This window comes from Oncorhynchus nerka, linkage group LG17 (assembly GCF_034236695.1).
Source record: "Oncorhynchus nerka isolate Pitt River linkage group LG17, Oner_Uvic_2.0, whole genome shotgun sequence".
Taxonomy (NCBI): Eukaryota; Metazoa; Chordata; class Actinopteri; order Salmoniformes; family Salmonidae; genus Oncorhynchus; species Oncorhynchus nerka.
Genome location: NC_088412.1, coordinates 29586291 through 29609353, shown reverse-complemented (window position 1 = coordinate 29609353; position 23063 = coordinate 29586291). Strand labels below are relative to the sequence as shown.

The 23063-nt window shown below is 40.4% G+C and overlaps 1 pseudogene; it reads right to left on the bottom strand.

Moving 5' to 3' along the window:
* The window catches only part of LOC135561343 (inactive N-acetylated-alpha-linked acidic dipeptidase-like protein 2), a 425784-nt pseudogene that overhangs the window by 351369 nt on the left and 51352 nt on the right, over positions 1–23063 (bottom strand).

The window sequence follows — 23063 nt, the reverse complement described above, 5'->3', positions numbered from 1 at the left end:
CTACTATATCATGTATAATGAAAATACATTTGCATTTGAACCAATGCAATGCATTACTACTGATGCATACACACACAGGGCTTTCATCGCCATAACAATTAAAAGGCGGTATATTTATGTTTCTGCTAACCCAGGGGTTGAACTCCAGTACCCTAACTATATAGTAAAGAGCATTCCCAAGGGACCCAACAAGAGCATGCTAAGTTCACTGCAGCTGCTAAAGCATATCATTAAGGGAGATGGCTGGGTGGGATCAAATTCATAAAACGGAGCCCAGTGTCTTAGTGTACCATCACATTTAACTGTCCCTTTTACTGACACTGCTATCAAACTCCAAACAGTAGCCCAAGCGATAATAACAAATCCAAACTGCAGTGAAACTCAAAGACATTGCTATAAAGACTTTCTTTAAACATTACACATTAGAGTGAAATCTGTTGCTATGAAAGCTTATACTGTACCACCCAGAGCACCAAGGGAGCACTACTTTTTGAACAACTCTTTTCTTCAGAGAAAGGTTTATTTAAAAGACAAAATAATATCTCACTTAAAATAAACAAATGACTGGACGTTGCAAATCACACACTCACACAAGCAGCAAATGTATTTCAGTCGAACATGGTACCTTTCACGGTGAATACTTTGTAGTCAGAATGGTCATTTTGCTTTGTGTGGTTGTTTCTGGGAGAGGAGGAATATATTATTCCTTGCTTAAGTTAAAATGAACATGCTTGGATCTGACATAATGTGGTAAGAATGAAGTGTAACGATTTACATTGACTACATATGCTTAACACATTTATTACACATCTGTAAGCATTTCATGAACGTGTTATAACAGGTCCCAACCGCAATATTAAAGGTTAATGAAATATAATCATAGCATATCTATACCTCATTCATGTCATGCTATGCAAGAGCTCATATTTAAGTATCTTAATAGATGCATCATTACAATGCCAGCGTAGTGTAATGATTATTGCTGTTCTCAAAAGTGTGCTTCTGCCATTTAGTGAATATGCCAAAAGGCCAATTCTTGTTTTGAAAATTATGCTGATATCCTGTATAGCCGGTACAAGCCTCATTTCCCCCATTGTCCTCGATAGGTCCGTGACTTACCTTCTTCTTCCTTCCACAGAGGTCAATGGTGCATGAAGATCCCCACAGGGATGAATCCATAGGGTATATTTTACATATCAAATAGTGTAGTTGAAGGTCATATCCAGTGGTGTAAAGTACTTAATTTTATCTTTATTTAACTAGACAAGTCAGTTAAGAACAAATTCTTATTTTCAATGACGGAACAGTGGGTTAACTGCCTTGTTCAGAGGCAGAACGGCAGATTTTTACCTTGTCGGCTCAAGGATTTGATCTTGCAACCTTTTGGTTATTAGTCCAATGCTCTAACCACTAGGCTACCTGCCACTACTTAAGTTGATTTTTGGGGTATCTGTACTTTACTTTACTATTTATATTTTTGACAACTTTTACTTTTAAATCACTACATTACCAAAGAAAATATTGTAGTTTTTACTCCATACATTTTAAATGACAACATAAATTACTTGTTACATTTTGAATGCTTAGCAGGAAAGGAAAATAGTCAAATTCACTCACTTTCAAGAGAACACGTGGTCATCAATAATGACTCTGGTCTGGTGGACTCACTAAACACAAATGCATCTTTTGTAAATAATGTCTGAGTGTTGGAGTGTGCTCCTGGCTATCTGTAAGTAATGTCTGAGTGTTGGAGTGTGCTCCTGGCTATCTGTAAGTAATGTCTGAGTGTTGGAGTGTGCTCCTGGCTATCTGTAAGTAATGTCTGAGTGTTGGAGTGTGCTCCTGGCTATCTGTAAGTAATGTCTGAGTGTTGGAGTGTGCTCCTGGCTATCTGTAAGTAATGTCTGAGTGTTGGAGTGTGCTCCTGGCTATCCGAAAAAAAGAAGAAAAAAAGAATGGGGCCTGCTTTGCTTAAAATAAGGAATAGTAAATTATTTATACTTTGACTTTTGATACTTAAGTATATTTTAGCAATTACATTCACTTTTGATACTTAAGTATATTTAAAATCAAATACTTTTAGACTTTTACTTAAGTAGTATATTACTTGCTGACTTTCACTTTTACTAAATCAAATACATCTATACTTTTACTCAAGTTTGACAATTGGATACTTTTTCCACCACTGGTCATATTATAACTGTTTTGTAAGTCAACAGCTCTCCTCCATATCACAGTTAAATTGGTCATACGGTTCCACATAAGCACACATGAAGGAAAGGGTGTATGTATGAATTATATATAGTCAAAGTAAAGACAAATCTAGTTTACCATTCAGAAAGCATTTATAGCTGAGCACTTCATGGTAATTTCCTGTGCAGTTTGCCACTCTCATCTATAACACCAAGATTAAATATTTATGTGTGAATTGTATGCAGTCAATGTACTGTCATTTCTATTTCCCCATGCATAAAGCATTTTTAAAGCTTTATAAACATGCGTGACTTATCAAAACGAATACAGACACAGTACAGAATGTTAAAGGAAATATTAACATTTTATTTCCAATTTCCAGATGTAACATTAGCTAGCACAGAAAACAATTGCTGAAGGCATCGCCAAAGAATCCTACTATTGACATTTTTCAGTTGGACTTTTCTTGGATAGATTTAAAAGGATACTTCAGAAGTTTGGCAATGAAGCCATTTTTCTACTTCAGTCAGATGAACTAATGGATACAATTTTTATCTCTGTCTGCAGTTTGAAGGAAGTCACTAACTAGCATTACTGCAATAGGCTTATTTGGTTGTCATTTTCTCAGGTTAAGCCTAACATTTCATAAAGGTATACACGGTGTCACAGTGCTGCCATTTTTAGACTGCTGGCGGGTGGCAATAATGTAATTACCTTTTCACAAATTAAAGTTAGAAATTCAAAAATGGCAGATTGTCAAATACATTTTCGATACAACAGAATACTAATCAGCTACCAATAGATGTTTTAGAATATACAGCTGTCCTGTATAGGCTACCTGAACCTACATGATATGAGCCGTCCTTGCGCTCTCTCGCAGCTTGGATAGAAACTTGTTCTGATAATACAGTCAGTCCATCGTCAAAAGACTAATTTACTATGAATTGTTTCATCAAGCAGTGTAATCTCTATAGCTATATACCATCTTTAGCTGCAATTTAGGTGCTATTTATGAACTTTTTTATAGAAATTACACATAAAATAGCCTTACAATGAGGAAAAAAGTAGTCTGCTTGAGAAAAAATTCACCCACTACTTATTTTTGAACTCAGCGGGTTTTATCTGGCTAATAGCCTACACAAATGGGCTGCAATATTCAGGTCAATTAAATTAGGCCTAAATCAAATTAAATCCAGCTTGAGAGACTCCCCTGGTCTCATGAAGTCCTCATTTGTTTTGTGTGCAAAGGTTTTCACCGCGGCCTGTAGGTCCAGATTGCGGCCCACGGTTTTCCATACTGAGCATTGTCAACCCAGACAGTCTTTCCTGAGACATTGTGCTATATATGTCTATTGCGCTGCGCACAATTTCCACTTGACTGATGCATGCCAAGATATACCAGAGATAAGGGACTGTTGATATTGTAACCAAACAACTCAAACTCACCAGTTAGAACGACAAATCGCTAACTGCTTTTTTGGTTCAAGCCCTCAAGAACTGTTGTCCGCAAAATATGATCATCTGTATGATCACCAATTTATTGGCTGTCCAGTATCCAGACGACCTGTACCCAGAGTTTCCTATACAATTAATATTTTTCCGTAATGTGTTTAGGCCGGCAATTAAGGAGAATGAGAGGCTCAATTAAAGATGTTGCAGACCTGCTGTATTTGAAGCACTCCTCCCTTCTGCCCCATTTCCCTGATGATGCTACGGCAATCTAAACTAAAACTCATAAGGAACTGCATAAGAAGCATTAGGCTCTTGGCCTGATATGAGCCTTTGAACACCTCAGTACGCTCCACTCACAGCAATGGCGCCGTCGTAGCTTTGAGCATGGCATTTGTTCACTGATATCTCCCTTGTACTTCCAAACAGTTAATTTTTCTATATTTTAAGACCTGGGGCACTTTTTCAGTCACATTCCTGAAGCCCAAGTAACAAGCACTTAACTTCCTAGTACATATGGACATTTTTTTTAACCTTTATTTAACTAGGCAAGTCAGTTAAGAACAAATTCTTATTTTCAATGACAGCCTAGGAACAGAAAGTTAACTGCCTTGTTCAGGGGCAGAATAACAGAGTTTTACCTTGTCAGCTAGGGGATTTGATCTTGCAACCTTTCATTTACAAGTCCAACGCTGTAACCACTACCTGCTGCCCGAAGGTTTATGAATGAATTATTACATTAAAAAAAGACATCGATGAGAGGCGCATGCGCCCCCAGAGTTCGTGGTCCCCCTACCCGCTTTGCGGGGGCTGCATGGCGTTAGAGAACAGTATGACCAACATAATTGTGATGTGGAGGAGGGCTGCTGTCCCTGTACAGGGATCAACATCAGCGGAAATTCCAGAGTGACAACTAATAGTACTCGATACAACTCAAACTTTCATTAAAACACACATGCAGGGTACTCAATTAAAGCTACACTCGTTGTGAATCTAACCAACATGTCAGATTTTTTAAATGCTTTTCGGCGAAAGAATGAGAAGCTATTATCTGATAGCATGCAACCCCCGGAATACCCAAAGGGGACGTAAACAGAATAATTAGCGTAGCCGGTGCTACACAAAACGCAGAAATAAAATATAAAACATTCATTACCTTTGACGAGCTTCTTTGTTGGCACTCCTATATGTCCCATAAACATCACAATTGTTTTTTTTTTTATTAAATCCGTCCATGTATACCCAAAATGTCCATTTATGAAGCCTGCTTTCAAAAACACAATGTCATTTTTTTAAATTAAAAAGTTGCCTATAAACTTTAACAAAAAACTTCAAACTACTTTTGTAATCCAACTTTAGGTATCAGTAAACGTTAATAATCGATCAAATTGATCACGGGGCGATCTGTATTCAATAGCAGCACGTTTTGAAATGATGGTCCATTTTCTCTCTCTCAAAACTTCCTGCTGTGTATTTGATGACAGGAAGTGTCCATTTCTCATCTGACCAAGGATTAACTTAAAAGCAAATGACAGTTCTGGCGACATCGTGTGGAAGCTGTAGGCATTGTAAACTGGTCGCCATCTATTTTCCCTTGCCATAGACAATACAGAGACTGGCGGAGGGATATATATATATTTTTTTTGTGAACAGTTTTCCTTGTGATTTTGCCTGCTAAACACGTTCTGTTATAGTCACAGACATGATTTAACCAGTTTTATAAACTTCAGAGTGTTTTCTATCCACATATACTAATCATATGCATATACTATATTCCTTGCATGAGTAGCAGGACGTTGAAATTTTGCGAGATTTTTAACAAAAAGCTGCGAGAGAGTTATGATATGACCCTCAACTACATGATTTGATCAATTTACCATGAGGATTCAACCCTGTGGGGATCTTCATGCACCATTGACCTCAGTGAGAGCAAGAAGCAGAAGGTAAATCACAGGCCTATACTGGCCAGTTGGGGAAATGGGGCTGGTACAGGCTATATATCAGAATAACATTGTTTGGCCTTTTGGCATATTCACTAACACTGGTATGGCAGAAGCACACTTTTGAGAATATCCATACTGATGACACTACTATGTCATTGTAATTATGTATCTATTTAGATACAGTACTAAATTTGAGCTCTTGCATAGCATGACATGAATGTGCTAGAGATATGCTATGAATATATTTAATTAACCTTTAAATAATGCGATTGGGACCTGTTATAACACGTTCATGAAATGCTTATATATGTTTAAAAAATGTGTTATGGATCTGTAGTCAAGGTAAATCGTTCCCAAATGGAGCATAGACATCGCCTGAGAGTTTCCCCAGATCAATCTTGAATGCTCCACAAAACTTCCATTATTTCTGCACGGATGCAGATAAAAGATTTCCACTCTACCAACGGACAAAGTTCATTTTAAAACTGAACCTCATTTCCCAGTAGTTCAGAGCACACACACACAAACACACGACACACAACACAAACACACACACACACACACACACACACACACACACGCACACGCACCCGCACACACACACACACACACAAACACACAATCTCTCTCTCCCCACCCAGCCTTACCCCATGTGGACTGGCATAGGCTCCTATAGGTGGGGAAGGGAACCAGCAGCTCTCCCATGCAGAATGACAGCTGACATTTAATCACAGAAACACCCACGATTTAACGGCTTTCATCTTTTAGGCAAAGCCATCCATTCTAATGCGGTTTTGACTTTTACATGACGGATGCCAGATTGACACCTCACATGGTAAGGGTCCCTATACAAACGCATGTTTAGCATTTAAAACAGAAACAAATCTAAGAGTATACAAAATATACACTAAGTGTACAAAACATTAGGAACACCTTGGTAGTATTGAGTTGCACCTCCTTTTGCCCTCAGAACAGCTTCAATTCATTGGGGCAGGGACTCTACAAATTGTTGAAAGTGTTCCACAGGGATGCTGGCCCATGTTGACCCCCACAGCTGTGTCAAGTTGGCTGGATGTCCTTTGGGTGGTGGACCATTCTTGATACACAGGGGAAACCATTCAGTGTGAAAAACCCAGCAGTGTTGCAGTTCTTGACACACTCAAACCGGTGCATCTGGCACCTACTACCACACCCCGTTCAAGGGCACTTTTTGTCATGCCCATTCACCCTCTGAATGGCATACATACATGATCCATGTCTCAATTGTCTCAAGCCTTAATATGGATAGGGGAGACACTAACGTCTCAACTGGCCAATTGCCAGGGGAAATGCAGAGCGCAAGATTCAAATAAAATGCTATAAAATTCAAACTTTCATTAAATCACACATGTAAGATACTCAATTAAAGCTTCACTCGTTGTGAATCCAGCCAACATGTCAGATTTTAAAAATGCTTTTCGGGGAAAGCATAAGAAGCTATTATCAGATAGCCTGCACCCATCAGCACCAGCTGTAAACAAAGGAGCTAGCATAGCGGGCGCTACACAAAACGCTGAAATAAAATATAAAATATGCATTACCTTTGACAAGCTTCTTTTTTTGGCACTCCAATATGTCCCATAAACATCACAATTGGTCCTTTTGTTCGATTAATTCCGTCCATACATATCAAAAATATCCATTTATAAAGCACGTTTGATCCAGACAAAGACAGCTTACAAAAACGCAACTTCACTACAAAATATTTCAAAAGTTGCCAATAAACTTTGCCAAAATATTTCAAACTACTTTTGTAATACAACGTTAGGTATTTTTAAACGTTAATAATCGATCAAATTGTAGACGGGGCAATCTGTATTCAATACAGGAACGAAAACAAACCAGCACTGCTGTTCACATCTTGCGCAACTCACAAAAGTGTCCCCAGTTCTGAGTTGGCCTACTTCTTCATAGAACAAATGAATAACCTCAACCATATTCCAAAGACTGGCGACATTGTGTGGAAGCGGTAGGAACTGAAAATGGGTGCCTATTAAATATCCAATGGCAAAGACAATATAGTGAACAGAGAGGGGGGAAAAGAAAAAACAATCTGAACAGTTAGTCCTCTGGGTTTTGCCTGCTACATAAGTTCTCTTATACTCACAGACATGATTCAAACAGTTTTAGAAACTTCAGAGTGTTTTCTATCCAAATCTATGAATCTATGAATATTATATTCTTGGCATGAGTAGCAGGAAGTTGAGATTGGGCATGCTATTTATCCAAAAGTGAAAATTCTGCCCCCTAGCTTTAAGAGGTTAAAAATCCTATCTCATCCCTTAGATCTACACTGATTGAAGTGGATTTCACAAGTGACATCAATAAGGGATCCTAGTTTTCACGTGGATGCATCTGGCCAGTCTATGTCATGGAAAGAGCAGGTGTTCCTAATGGTTTGTGCACTCGGTGTACAGTATATGTGTAGTTGCCTTAGCATATAAATTCTTATATTGCGTAACGCCCTGATAGCACTCTGTGGTTGATGTTCAAGGCAGACCATAGACTAAAAATATATTTGTCAATCAGTGTTTGAGAGGGAAGAATACCATTGGGATGCTGAGAATAAAACTCTTCTTCAGCTTTTTTTCTGAATCCCCCCCCAAGATGCCAATGACAGAGATGGAAAGTAAAGCCCGTTCACATCCGTTCTTTCTTCTGCAGCCTTCATCATTAAATATTCAATTGAAATGTGCTAGTGCTTGTGTGCATGTGTGCGGTAGGGTGTTGTGTTTAGGCATGTAATGTGGGTGAGAAAGGGAGGAATACAGAGAGAGAGGACAAAAAAGAGACAGTAAATATTTCCCAGCACAGTCCTGCATATTCTCATCTGACACAACCTTGTCAGATGCCATAGTTACAGAACATGAAGCCAGCTATCAATCAGTTCAGCTGTTGCACGTTTCACAGAAGGGCAAAGAAACTGGAAAATGTGACGAGGAACACATTAGCAAATTATTCCCATTGAGCACCTACAAACAGTAGCATATATATTTCATTGACAGACACAAATGCCAAATGTAAGTATAGCAAGTATATGCTTATATACTTGGTCATGAACCACCGTGGGTCAAAAGTGGCTGGAACTAACCCTGAACCACTCTGGAGGAATGGCTGGAAGCATGGCTGCTGTGCTGTGTTGTTAGTATCAATTTAGAACCAGCATCTGGCCTAGCTCTCAGAATATGTTACTTGCCCCGGGTTTATCAGAGCAAACCTTTATTTTTATAGTGCTCATGAATAAAATATGCCATCCCGAGGGTGTTGAGGAAAGAATTATGCTTTATGGATCTCTCCTGAATTAAATCTCAATGTACATGGGGCCATGTCCAGACAAGGAAACAATAACATGTACTATGCCCATTTCCTCTCTCTCAAATCTGGGTACATTTTCCTGCTCTTAACTCAGGAGAAAGCCTATCTAAAACACGTTACTTTCAAATCAACAAGTCACACCCCTCTCATAGGTTGGTATTTCTCTTATGGGTATTGAGCATTTCATTTGATTTCTAATGAGCCTAGAGTAGTTTCTTGTGCACACTAAATACATGCACAGAGAAATACCATCATGAAATGATTCTAGAAAATAATTAGATGTTATGTGCATATTATATATATTTTTAGAGAGAGAGAGATTTTTTGCATTCACAGAGACAGGGAGCTTTGTGATGAAGGTAAAAATAATGATCTTATCAATGAAGTATAGCCCGCAGAAATGAGTTGCCTTGAAAAGTACATTTCACTCAATAGGAGTGGGAGGCATTTCTTGCCAATAGGAAGGCCTAATACTAAGTCCATTCAAGATCCCATTCTATGATTTTACTGTACCTCAATATGGCAGTGGTTTGTTGAGTGTTTTACTCCTCATTACAGAATGGATGCAGGCTGCTGTATGCTTTGTGCAACAAGGCTCCTTCAATGAGCGATGCTTCATTTGTGTATCCGTATCCGGAGGTGAAAGTGATGCTGTAGCTCAGAGATATAAATATTATCAGAGAGATAAATACTGTGTTTCTGAGAAAAACAGCATTACATGGAAATCAGATCAATGAATCCCCTCCATTACATTCTGATTGGAGAGAACAACTTTGAGTAAACAGAAACATCCGTTTGAGCTGTCCTAATGTGAGGTAAGGGTTATTAAGTCCATCTATCAGGCTGCAAACCACAATGAACGTTATTGTGCACATTTGTATATGGAGTCAATTGTGGGATGAGACGTGTCTGTTTTAAAAGCAGGAAGCATAATTGAGCCTGGCTTTTACCATCCACAGCAAATTACCATTGGCACTCAGATCATTAAGACCCGAATTAGACTAACAAGCTTTCATAACTTATCTTTAACATCACGTGATGGAGGGGAGTGTTTCTTTCCAATAACTTTGTGACTAATGGCTGGAAGCGTAAAACAAGACTGTTTTGTAAGCTTGATTAAGACCTCTAACACTTGCTTTTCATGTCACTGTTTGAATTCAACACACCAACCACATCCATTAGCTGTAGCATATTTTACATTGTGAGCAGCATGCACAAATCATTAGCCTGGTGTAGCAGCCTTATTTTTCTGGTAGGCTGTTATGAAGATCCCCGTCACTTCAGTCAGTCTTCTATGTAAGGAGAAATGGGCTTTACTGTATATAAAACTGCACTGGAACTGGTATGCTTTGGGTTGCAAAGGGAGGGTATATTAATGGTAACATTCTAAGTTGACCAGTATACTACCAGAATTTTGGTAACTTTCAAGGTTTTGGGAAATGTATCACAAAACAACAAGTGGCCTTTTCATTTTCCATTTGTTTTGTCTTGTTTTCCCACACTTGGTTTACGTTCCCTCATTACTTGTCGTGTATTTAACCCTCTGTACCCCCCATGTCTGTGTGTGAAATTGTTGGTTGTAAAGTGTTTGTGCACTCTGAAATGCACGTGCATTTGCAATATGATTCAACAGTGAAAAAACATCACCAAATGGACATGATGAAATCAACACATCGAGCGATGGAGAGGAACCACTATCACTGCCCGGCCATCCCGAGTTCATCAGGCCAGTCAATTTTGCATTTCTGCAGTATTTTTGAGCATGTCAAATTCATGATGGTACATGGCAAATGGACATAACATCCTGATTTGGCATTTTCAAATCTTTCATATTGCATTTGGACATTTCTTATGGTAAAAAAGTGACTTTTGACATTGACTTTTGACTTCCTATGAAATCATATTGCAATCGGAAAAACATATTCCTTATGCACAAGTTTTAAAAAATGATGATAATAAAATTTGACAAAAGTATATTCATACAGTTCTTACACATGATTAATTGACAAAAAATCAGAAGAATTTCGAAAAACGGTCCAGAAAGCACTTTTTTAAGGGGTTGATAAGTTTTCGACTTTTGACTTCCTATGAAATCATATCGCAAATGGACAAAACATATGCCTTTACGCACAAGTTTTTAAAAAATGATGATAATAAAATATGACTAAATTATGTTGATAAAGTTCTTATACATGTGTAATTGACACAAAATTCGAAATAATTGTTTTGCTATTTTTGACTTTTGACTTCCTATAAAATAATATTGCAATTGGGCAAAACATATGCCTTATGCACAAGTAAAAAACAAAAATAAAATGATAACTTTTTTTAAACTTTTGGATGTTGACTTGTGTTACATTTGCAATATGAAAAATCACGGTGGAGCGCACTCGCCATCTGTTGGATTTTTAAAGTGTTACACTTGGCATTTGCCATATGGCATTTGCAATCAACTTTGAATGAAACGACGCCGAATTGAGTGCTATTGGACACCGTGTATATGGTTTGTCCAGTGCCAATGACTTCCCATTAATTTTTGTACATTTCAGGGGGTTGTTCCCTTACAAAGTCCACTACCCACAACTAAGGTGGAAAAACATGCTGCCGAAGTATGATTCCCAATCAGAGACAATGATAGACAGCTGTCCCTGATTGAGAACCACACCCGGCCAAAACATAGAAATAAAAAAACTAGAATGCCCACCCGAGTCACACCCTGGCCTAACCAAAATAGAGAAAAAAAAGCCTCTCTATGGCTAGGGCGTGACAGTACCTCGCCCCCCAAAAGTGCGGACTCAAAACCTGACTCTATAGGGGAGGGTCCGGGTGGGCATCTACTTCGGTGACGGCTGGGGACCCTCACTGCAGGCCCCGGACTGGGGACCCTCGCTGCAGGCCCAGGACTGGGAACCCTCGCTGCAGGCCCCGGACTGGGGACCCTCACTGGAGGCTCCAGACTGGAGACAGTCACTGGAGGCTCCGGACTGGGGACCGTCGCTGCAGGCTCCGGACCGTGGATCAATACTGGAGGCTTCGTTCCATGGATCCTCACTGCAGGCACCGGGCCATGGATCATCACAGGAGGCTTCGTGCCATGAATCATCACTGGAAGTTTCGTGCCATGGATCATCACTGGAGGCTTCGGGCCGTGGATCATCACTGGAGGCTTCGTGCCATTGATTATCACTGGAGGCTTCGTGCCATGGATCATCACTGGAGGCTTCGTGCCATGGATCATCACTGGAGGGAGGAGACGTATAGGCAGCCTTGGGCGTCGAGCTGCCACAGGGCTTACCAGGCTGGGGAGACATACAGGAGGCCTGGTTCTGGGAGCAGGCACAGGACTCACCAGGCAATTTCCTGTATTACCAAATGAGGAGAGTTACAAACCACACACCAGTCAGAGTTATACTTAAACTTCACCTTTAATAATAATTTAGCTTTGCAATAGCATTTGACTTTCAACAATTCACTATCTCCAATGATTAGTTGAGAGTGTCAACATAATGGCAACTGAGACCTTTTATAGCAAAGAGCCACCTCCCTCAACTTACATGAAGAACCACAGATCTCAGGCCTTTTACTTGAGTAAGGAGTATCCCATAGTCAGATAGCATTAGCTATAAATTATCGTTCAGTTTGGTCTCTAAGACTAGGTTCTAATCTCGTTCCTGGTACTTCATGGAGAGGGGAGTGACTCAATTGTCAACTCTATGTACTCCCATCTCAAGTAAACCCCCTCTTCTCCCCACTCCTGGACAAGCTCACTGAGGGGAGTGACTTGCGCACAGACATTGTGGAGCCAAGAGATAATTGGTTCCCCCTTAATCACGCCATCCCTTCACATTGTTTAACAGATACATTCACATATGAAGACAATGTTCCATTCTGACCTCTCCCCTCTCTGGGCCCCAAGTGATTGAGCCCTAGCTGAGAAGGGAAAGTGCAACTGCCAACAGTATAGTATAGTATAGTGACAAATATCTCACATAAGCATTATTATGTAAATAAAACATCTTATGTTACCTATGTTACCCAACTAATTCTGATTCATCCTCCACAACTATTATTCTACAATGTAGAAAATAGTCCAAATAAAGAAAAACCCTGGAATGAATAGGTGCGTCCAAACTTTTGACTGGTGCTGTATATCAAGTATGTATCACGCTGGTGTTCTTTTCCTCCCAAACACAGATCCCTCATTATCACCTACGACTGTCACACAAACCAAATGTCACCTTCTTCTGTTCAAAATGAGTTCTTTCCCTTGTGTGACATAATGATGATGATCACACTGCCTGTCAAAAAAAGTATTTCTAAAAACACAAGGAAATAATGAAGGTTATTTTTGATGCCTCAGGTGGGCCCTTCTCTTTTCACTTTCTTTTCACAGGTAACTGCCAAAAAAAAGGAAACACCATCATAAAGTGTCTTAATAGGGCGTTGGGGCACCACAAGCCACCAGAACAGATTCAATGCACCTTCGCATAGATTCTACAAGTGTCTGGATCTATATTGTAGGGATGCAACTTCATTATTCAACTTGAAATTGCATCATTTGGTGTTCTGTTGATTGTGGTGGAAAACGCTGCTCCAGAATCTCTCATATGTGTTCAATTGGGTTGAGATCTGGAGACTGATGCACACACACACACACACACACACACACACACACACACACACACACACACACACACACACACACACACACACACACACACACACACACACACACACACACACACACACACACACACACACACTTTAAACCCCATATACTCCTTTGAGACCTCTCTTTCAAAGTTACTGAAATCACTTCTAGCCACTGGGCATTTTTATACATGACCATAAGCATGATGTGATGTTAATTGCTGAATTAACTCAGCAACCACACCTGTGTGGAAGCACCTGTGTTAAATATACTTTGTATCCCTCATTTACCCAATTATTTCCTTTATTTTAGCAGTTACCTGTTTATTCCTTTGCTTAATTAACTCAGGAACTACAGCTGTGTGGAAGCACCTGTGTTCAATATACTTTGTATCCCCTATTTACTCAAGTGTTTCCTTTATTTTTGCAGCTATCTGTATATTCCTTTGATTTCCTCAGTGGACATGAGGACCTGAACTCTGTGTGTGGGGTTGACGTGTAAACTAGATATATAATTGGTCATCACCTGCGGTGTCTCAGACGTGGAGGTGACATGAGTCCTTGTGGTGTTATACAAACCAAAGGTCAGCTAATTTTGAGTGCATCACAGCTCCCTTAAGTCACATTCATTAGACACTGTTCTATGTCTGCACTAGTCCCATCAGTTGGATGTCACTCATTATAACCTAGGCTACACTGAACAGCCTGCATGCCCTTCATGTTAGATGTCAAACATATTGTATGTATGATGCACTATGAAAGGTAGCTATCAAGGTAGATATCATAGAGGAAATATGTGTTTAATGCTTTGAATGTTATTACTTCTGTTCTATTCACATGAAGACCAAATTAACAACTTCAATTCTTTCTAAGAAGCATGTTTCACGTATTACAATGGTTCATCGAAAAGTCCAATTACTTGCTATTCCAATTATGCGTCATATACAGTAAAACTTGCATACAGTATAATTATTGCAAGCCAAGTCTGCACTATAACATATGCCTCACAATAAGTTCTCGATATAGTTCATCACAGTTAGTATGAGAGCAAGTTCTCAAGCTGCCGCTTCATTGAGTTGATGCTGAAAGTAATTATATTTAGTCCTGGTACTCTTAAATATGCTTGGGCCCATTAGGTTGTGTGAAGAGGGTGGTGTACCTGACCATCTGGCAGTACCCCCTCTCTCCCATCCCTCCATCCACTCACCCAGTGCTACAGTACATACCTCCAGATTGCAATGCACTCCAACACGTGAGCTACCTGGCACAGGCCTCAGTATGACTTGGCTAACAGATGGCTCTGCAGCAGGTAATAATGACCCAAGACAAACTCTTCAATTGATTATGTGTTCGCGAGGGCATACATACAAAGTATCAGACACGTGCAAAGATAGGCGTAAACCTGTGCCCGGCACATGCCCCTTTTCCCTACCCACGCGCCAAGTGCCCTTTTAGGTGGTGGTAAAATTCTTTTTTTGTATAAAGTTTTGCTGTTGTTGTTCTGAACCCATTCCCTGCAAGTCGTCGTCAAGTACGCCATCCCCTACCCTACCCTGTCAATTGGTTGCACCTGTTGGTCTACCCTATACAGAGCTCTCGCGCACCAGGTTGAGCCTTTTTACCAGTCTACCCTGCACTCCTGGTATCCAAACATGCATGGCTTGAGATGTGGTCACCAGTCAAATGTGTAGCTAGCTACCTAGTTTAAATGTCAGCAGTGCTGCCACAGCAGCATAACATTTGATTAACACTTGATTTATATCATCATCAATATTCGCTCTGGTTGGCTGATATACGCAGCAGAGCCAAGCAGAAAGAGTCTCAGTCTAGGGGTTTTGTAGATTTATGGGGTTGTTTCCATCTAGGTGTTTATATAGGTCTATGGTTGCCTAGATTGGTTCTCAATTAGAGACAGGTGTTTATCGTTGTCTCTGATTGGGAACCATATTTAGGCAGCCATCTTCTTTGGGTATTCCGTGGATTATTGTCTATGTTATGTTGCACGTGAGCACATTGTTTCATTAGCAGTCACGGTCGTTTTGTATAAGTGTTCTTCGTGTTCTTCATTAAATAAAGAAGAATGTATTCTAACCACGCTGCGCTTTGGTCTACTCCATACGACGATCGTGACAAAGACAGAGCGGAGCGGCTGCATCAATGACCCTAGCTCCGACCCAACTCCATCCCTTCCTCAGTCGGCAGCAGCATCACAGCTAACCACCATATACTAAAATATCCACACAAGCCGCTGGCCAGCCAGCCATTTATCTTCAGCTAGAAGATTATGAATATTATATTATGAAGTTATTATTTAAGAGCATTGAAGATAAATTATAATCAATTAAAACAAATCAAGCTAGATAACTAGTAAATTCACATCAATCATCAACATCAATGGTCAGATGATAGTCCACCCTCTTTTCCTAATGTCAGTCATGTCTTTAGGAGGCACTGTAACTAGCTTATTTACAATTTGTGATGACTGAGTGTGTTGTTGCAGAAATAAAAAGGCCTATGGTCATACATTTTAATTACATTTTTCTGCTACAGGAGCAGTTGGTATCTTATACATTTGAGATGTGAATTATGATGCTCAAACTTTTTTCAGTTTGAGCATCTGCTCCCTGAAATCTCTGTTTTTTATGTATTTATTTAATTAAGACAAGTCAGTTAAAGAACAAATTCTTATTTACAATGACGACCTACCCCGGCAAAACCCTAACCCGGACGACGCTGGGCCAATTGTGCACCGCCCTAAGGGACTCCCAATGAATCAAACCAAGGTCTGTGCACGTCCTTGCAAAGTATCACTGCTACAGTGGGGGAGATAGAGCAGAGTCAAAATTGTTGAAGCAAGAGGCAATGGCCAATTCAGAAATGAAAGTACACACGTATGCGCGCACACACACACACACACACACACACACACACACACACACACACACACACACACACACACACACACACACACACACACACACACACACACACACACACACACACACACACACACACTATGACTAATATGTGAGATACTCTGCGAGTGAAAGAGAAAGGGTTATTCCACCGTAGAGTATAAATAGAGATATTCACACACTGTCTTTAATTTACATTTAAAAAAAGGCTGAAATTGCATCTGATGGCAGATTATGTTTATTGGGCCAGTGGTATCCAGGCAGGCTGCTCTACCTGCAGGGGCAATTACCTCTGGCCTCATATTCCACATAATGCATATTGCAACCCTACGGCTATCTGGAGCAGGCATTTTCATGCATCCACACTGAGATGGCTCACTTCTGCCAAAGAGTGAGCTGGGTAGTCAGTCAACAATGGATCATGGCCCTGCTACAGTACAGCTGACTTGGTGGATGAATTCCCTTTGGATTGCTCTTAAGGAGCATCCATAATTGTCTGAATAAGCTTTACAACTTTACATCAGCTGCCAGCAAGTCATAAAGTACCAGTGGATGATCCTATGGGGACGTGCACCTGCCGTCTCTTTCCTCTTCCTCACTGTCCTGGTCTACCACTGACACCTTTCCAGGGCGTCGTGAAAGCCTGTGTGATACCCAAGGTAGCCATATTTTACCCCTTAAAAGGGGTCTTTAATCTTTGGTGCGAGTCCCTGGGCTTGCTGGGCCATAATTCAAGACCCCCGTGTCAGCAGCAAGGGTTGACAGCTCCCCGTGGAGTAAGAGGTCTGGATCATTTAGAAAAATCTATATTCTCTAGCCATTAGTTTTGTTGGAGGAACGAAGTGCTTCCCGTGGGGGGGGGTGTAAGATCAGAGGTGTAAGAGAGCCCTCTCAGCAAATAATCCCCTCTACAGTGCCATGCAAGCTCACTGGAAACTGTCACTGATGAATTTTAGAGCCAGAGTGTGAAAACATTGGGAAGAGCAATAAGGTGAGCTTTTTTCTGCTCCTTTGTATTCCTTTAGGAACACTACTCAGGAAGTTGGCATTTGTCAGCTGATTGTGAGGTGGAAAGTCAAAATCCTCTTCATACAGAGAGAGAGAAAGAAATAATATCAGAATCATGTCTATGAAAGAGATGGAAATAATCTGAGGACCTTAATTATAAAGCTCTATGGCAGAAGGGTCACAAAGGGTGAAGGTCTGCCTGAACCTGAAGGTCTGCCTCGCCTATTCTTCCACCAAATCAACTTCCTGCCACCTCACTGAAGCAGTCACATTAATACTACACATAAGAGAAAATAACATTCTCTAACCGCACCATTATTTATTCTCTTAATTAATAGTGACACAAAGTGAATCAATATTTTTCAGTGAATTCCCTGAGGGGGCAGATGATATGGTGGGGAAGTAGCAACAACGCTGCACAGTGGAAAATCCAAGGCGACAGTGGAGATAAATAGAGAAGCTGTGGCTGCATTGACCAAGCCTTTATTTAGAGGTTCATAATGAAATAATCACCTCTCAATGTATGATAGATTTTAGCTGCCCCTCGCAATTAATCATCCTCTTTGTAACCAAAGATGAAAAATTATGATTGGAGAAAAGTTCACTTCCGCTTCAACCGATAGTGATAATAAAGCATTAGCATAGTTAAAACCGGTGTAAATCCATTTGAATTGATTAACACATTATGAAAAGTTTGAAATTAGCAAACGGTGGTGTTTCATTTCATGTAGCAACATGGTTGTTTTGTATTTAGTGTCTAGACATTAATTAATGAGGGAATGATAAACAATGAAGCCACTCCTTATATCCAATTATGATGTAATTACAGCCAACGGCTCTTAATGCGATGCATTGTCACAAACGACTGAGTTATGAAAACCTGTCAGATCTATCTCTGACCTTTTGCTACTGTGTTCCTTCTTTACAGTCACTGGAAGCCTATGTATAGCTTTATAGGCAGGTAATGCCCTACAGGTAGTTCACATTTTTACCTACATTTTTACTCGACAATATATTTCCTACAGTTACATATCCTCCAGGTAACTGCCAAAATAAAGGAAACATTGAGTAAATGAGGGATACAAAGTATATTAGAAGCAGGTTCTTCCACACAGGTATGGTTCCTGACTTAATTAACCTGACTTTGAAAGAGGGGTCTCAAAGGAGCATGTGTGTGTGTATGTGTGTATGTGTTTGTGTGTGTGTGTGTGCGCGTGCGTGCGTGTCAGTCACCAGTTCTCAACCCAATTCAATACTTATGGCAGATTCTGGAGCAGCGCCTGTGACAGGATTTTCCACTACCGTCAACACAACACAAAATTATGGAATTTCTTGTGGAAGAATATAGTCGCATCCCTCCAATAGAGTTCCAGATACTTGTAGAATCTATGCCATGGCGCATTGAAGCTGTTCTGGCGGCTTGTGGTGGTCTAACGCCCTGTTAAGACACTTTATGTTGGTGTTTCCTTTAATTTAGCAGTTACCTGTATATCCCAAGAGTGTTTTGGGTATTTTATTAGGATCCCCATTAGCTGTTGTGACAACACTTCCTGTTCCTGTTCTATAACAATAGCAAAATACTGTCACTAAACAGTATTCACTTTGAATTCACCATCATAGGCCCGCACCCAACAGATTATTCACAGTAATTTGTCAATGCAAATGAAAGGTGGAAGAATAAACAACCTAATGTGTTAGACTGTTCCTAATTTCTAAATACCAAAAGCCTGTAAAATAGCAATGAAACAGACCTTCTGTAATGATTGGGATTAATATGGGCATATAAATGTTGCCTAATCACATTAGGTAATCAAAACAACTGGAATGTTGACTTAAATTGTATGTTGTTAAGTGCTATTTTTCCCTCAATGCATCACCCCGATTACTCAAAGCCAGTGTGTGTGTGTGTGTGTGTGGACGTGTTTGACTATTCTTGTGGGGACCAGAACTCCCCACAAGAATAGCAAACAAACAACAATTTGACCAACTGGGGACATTTTGTTAGTCCCCATGAGGTCAAATGCTATTTCCTGGGGGTTTAGGGTTAAGGTTGGAATTAGTGTTAGGGTTAGAATTATGTTAAGGGTCAGGGTTAGGAGCTAGGGTTAGAGTTAAGGTTTGGTTTTTGGGTTAAGGCTAGGGTTAAGGTTAGGGTTAGGGTAAGAATACGGGTATCACGTTTAGGTAAGACCCAGATGCAGACAGTGTAGAAGTAACAAGAGTTTATTACACCCACAACGGCAGGCAAACAACAGGTCAAGGCAGCCAGGGGTCAAACATCCAAAAAGGGTGTAACGGGTCGAGAACGGCAGGCAGTCTCAGGGCCAGGGCAGGCAGAGGTCAAAACCGGGAAGGACTAGAAAACAGGAGCAACAAACAGGCAGGAGCAGAAAAAACAAACGCTGGTAGGTTCTATGAACAAAACGAACTGACAGAGAACACAGGTATAAATACACAGGGGATAATGAGGAGGATGGGTGACACCTGGAGGGGGGTGGAGACAAGCAAGAAGACAGTTGAAACAGATCAGGGTGTGACAACGGGTTAGGGTTAGGTTTAGGGTTTAGGGAAAATAGGATTTTGAATGGGACTGAATTGTGTGTCCCCATGAGGTTAGCTGTACAATACTGTGTGTGTGTGTGTGTGTGTGTGTGTGTGTGTGTGTGTGTGTGTGTGTGTGTGTGTGTGTGTGTGTGTGTGTGTGTGTGCATGCGTGTGTGTGTTTGCGTTTGTGTGTGTGTTTCTGTATTTCTCCTATCCTATTTGTTATCGCAGACTGAAACCCTGGCATTGTTATTACACTGTTACTGTAAAGTATAACCCCGAGGGGGCCCTGCTGGCAGTGAACAAGAGGATCAAACAGGTCATGACCCGACCATTGAGACTATTAATACAGTTTAATACAGTTCACATGGAGAGTGGACTATTTCTACTGGAAAGGGAGCAAGGGAACTGGCTACTGTTTTCCCATTGAGCGGTATAATTGCTTGCTGACATAGACTCGTCAGGATGCCTCACCTGCCTCACCTACCTTCTCTTTTAAGTCCCGGGGATTAGGGCCTGGTCTGGAGGAAGCAGAACGTCCAGAGCTGCTGACTCGTTGAAGTAGAAATATTCATCCAAATCGGGGTTAGTGATTGCTGTTCTGATTTCCAAAAGCTGTTTTTTGTTCATAGGAAATGATGGCGGAAACGTATAAAAAAAAAGTTTAAAAGTGTAAACAAACACAAAATAGCAGACTTGGTCAGGAGCCTGTAAGACCACTACTATCCAAGCGCCATCTTGTTAGTAATGATTCATCGTGTTACCAACGGTGGTGAGTACGGCCCAGTAAATCATTGGGGCCAAGCTCCCTGCCACACAAGACCTCTATGAGTCAGAGGAAGGCCCAAGAGGAAGGTCCAAAAGAAAGGCGGTGTCAGAGGAAGGTCCCAAAAATTGTTAACGACTCCATTCACCCAAGCCATAGACTGTTATCTCTGCTACCGCAAGGCAAATGGTACCAGCACACCAAGTCTAGAACGAACAGGACCCTGAACAGCTTCTACCCCCAAGTCATAAGACTGCAAAACAAGACTGTTATATAGCTAATCAAATGCCTACCCCAACTACCTGTATTGACCCATTTTTTCACTAACTCTCTTGCACTAGCTCTGTGCAATCACACTGGACTCTACCCACACACTCACACATTATTATACTGACACCCCAACACACATACACACACACACTACATACACCCACACACACATGCATAATGACGACACACACACGCAAACAGAAACACTTTCACACTCACCATATATGCTGCTACTGTCTTATCTATCCTGTTGCCTAGTCACTTTACCCCAACCTACAGTATATGTACATAGCTACCTCAATTACCTCATACACCTGCACATTGACTCTGTACTGGTGCTCCTGTATATAGCCATGTTATCATGTTATTTTGACTTATTATTGTTTTTAGTTTGTTTACTGTGTATTTTTTCCTTTTGTCACTATTTATATTTTTTATGTTTATCTTTAACTCTGCAAAGTTGGAAAATGACCCCTAAGTAAGCATTTCACTGTCAGTCTACACCTGTTTTTTTACAAAGCATGTGACAAATAAAATGTGATATTGATTTGATTTGAGTTAGAGTGTTGTTGACATACCAATATATTATATTAGTCACAGATATAAATAGTCATTTTACTGTAGCCATGACTGGTGAAAAGAAGAAGATGTCTTTGTATCAACACTACAGTGGTGTTATGTATACCAATATCAGCATATAATCTAACCTATCATACCATGGTATTGTTGAATACTCGTTTCTGATTGGCTTGAATGCCATTCTAGAGTGTGCATTATGTAAGTGATAATGCCCGAGAAGCCAGTGTTTGGAGGATATATTGGCACGGGTGTTGTTAGACCCGGGACCAACTAAACATATGACAGCAGCATACCACCCCGCAACCCCCTGCTGGCTTGCTTCTGAAGCTAAGCAGGGTTGGTCCTAGTGTTGAAGGGCCAGTAGGAGGCACCCTCTTTCCTCTGGTTAAAACATATATATATCCCAATGTCCCAGGGCATTGATTGGGGACATTGCCCTGTGTAGGGTGCTGTCTTTTGGATGGGACGTTAAACAGGTGTCCCAACTCTCTGTTGTAATTAAGATCCCATGGGACTTATCATAAGAGTAGGGATGTTAACCCCAGTGTCCTGCCTAATTACACTCACCTAATCATCCCCAGTTTACAATTGGTTCATTCATCCCCCCTCCTCTCCCCTGTAACAATTCCCCAGGTCGTTGCTGTAAATGAGAATTTGTTCTCATTCAACTTACCTGGTTAAATAAAATACATATTTTCATGAAAAAATTATTTTTTATTAATTATTCATACTATTTCATCCTTTCACAAGATATAGTCCCGACACAACTACCCAAGCCAGCAGTTCATTCTATCGGTTCAGTTGCCAGAGACGCAACCCAGTCGTTCAGTCTTTTTGTTCTGTATCTATGGAGGTGACCCAGTCGTTCATTCTGGATGTTCCATTGCCATATTGGCTGGTAACATTTTTAACCCTTGTTTGATAGCTAGCTACCTACTACTAATTTACAGTCAAGTCTCAAAAAGTGCAGCCAGAATAAGTGCAAAGTAGCTGCATTTACATTTGTTTAAGCTGTTTTCTAGTGACATTTATTTGGATACATCCATAACAATAAAATTATGATGCACAATTTCACCTGAGCTCAGAAACTCTGTCTGTCAGGACACTGTTACTATGGGAGCTGGTTGACAACAACAAATCGGAAAGACTAACACAATCACAAATCAAACTTTTAGCTGCACTTTGAGATTTCGATGCTTTTTTTACCTGGGCTGATTTTAACAGTGATATGGAACCAGTAAATTGACATAGATTTAGCTGGTGGTAACTTGTGGAATAGACACCAGCTGGAATGCGGTTTTAACCAATCAGCATTCAGGATTAGAACCACCTGTTGTATAATTCCCTATCACACACGGTATAATTGCACGGTATAATTAAATTGCTATGAAG